Consider the following 1655-nt stretch of genomic DNA (forward strand, 5'->3'; position numbering starts at 1 on the left):
CTTTATGTCTGCATCTTGTCTTATTGCTGTAGCTAGGCATTCTAATACTAGATTGAAGAGAAGTGGAGAGAGTGGACATTCTTGTCTTGTTCCTGAGTTAAGAGGAAATGGCTTTAGTTTTTCACCATTAAGTATAATGCTGGCTGTAGGTTTGTCTTATACAGCCTTTATTGTATTGAGGAATGATCCATGGATTCCTAATTTTTCCAAAACCTTCATCAAAAAGGGGTGTTGGATCTTGTCGAATGCTTTTTCTGCATCTATTGAGATAAATAGTCATTCTTATATAGTCACTATGGCTTTGTATTCTGAGGCTCCCTGAGCCATGAGTATTCATCATTTTTAGGTCCCCAAGGTATTTCAGTTGTAAGCAATAGGCCCTCTCTCAATATAGCACCTTAATACCACCCTCCAGAATAATGGGAGCAACAGAATTTCTTTCTTCACTGAGTTTATCCTTCCACATTGAAGCAGTCATTCTCTCATCTAATCTGTTCACTGGGATTAAAGTTTGTGGGAGATGTGGATCTTCTTGAAGCTAGAATAGCTAGTCACCAGGACCATCTATGTTTCCTTAAAATATGTATCTTCAGGGATGTTGGTTTTGGAACACTTGGTTGTCTTTCTCTGTTGTTTCAATCCCTCCATCCTGCCTTTTTTGTGAGTTTTGATGTTCTTCCTTGTTTTCTTTCTTCAGAATATAGTCTCTCCTGTGTTTTCTAGCTCTCCTCATTCTCAAAACCAAAACAATGGATGCTTTGGGTGCACCTTCTTGTCCCACCTCCTCCTTGTTTCTTATTTTTTCTTTCTTAGCTTCCTGTGAGTTTCTTGAACAATTTTTAGAGTTCCATCTTAATATATTTATAGTATTTTTGAGGATATTCCTTTTTATAGTTTCCTTAGTGGTTGCTATAGTGAATATAATATACTGAAGTAATTTGTCTCAGTCTACTAGTATCTGTTTTATTACCTTGATTTGTGGGTAGAGCCAATACTTTCCTTAACCTTCCTTTCACCTCTCCATTTCCAATATATAAATTTGTTAAGTATTTATCTCACATAAATTGAACACTATATTATACAGTGGTATACATTTTTTCTAAGGCACAATCTTAATATGTAGTGCAGACTAACCTGGAATTTACAACCCTCCTGAGTCAGACATACAAGTGTTGGTATTATGGTCATGAATTTCCATATTGGACTATATTTTTGTGTCAGTCCTGAGGTTTGAACTTAAGGCCTGAGCATTGTCCCTGAGCTTCATTTTGCCCAAGGCTAGTACTCTACCACTTGAGCCACAGCTCCACTTCTGGCTTTTTGATGACTAAATTGGAGATAAGAATCTCATAGGATTATAGGTATGAGCCACCAGCATTAGGTCTGACTAGTATTTTTGCTTCAATCATCAAATAAGATTTTATAATCTTGCCTGGCGCTGGTGGCTCACGCCTGTAATCCTGCTACTCAGGAGGCTGAGATCTGAGGATCTCGGTTCAAAGCCAGCCCGGGGAAGGAGAGACCGTGAGACTCCTATCTCCAATAAACCACCAGAAAACCGGAAGTGGCTCTATAGCTCAAGTGGTAGAGCGCTCGCCTTGAGCTGAAGAGCTGAGGGACAGCGCCCAGGCCCAGAGTTCAAGCCCCACGACCGA

Source organism: Dipodomys ordii, unplaced genomic scaffold, assembly GCF_000151885.1.
Source record: "Dipodomys ordii isolate 6190 unplaced genomic scaffold, Dord_2.0 Scaffold134, whole genome shotgun sequence".
Classification (NCBI taxonomy): Eukaryota; Metazoa; Chordata; class Mammalia; order Rodentia; family Heteromyidae; genus Dipodomys; species Dipodomys ordii.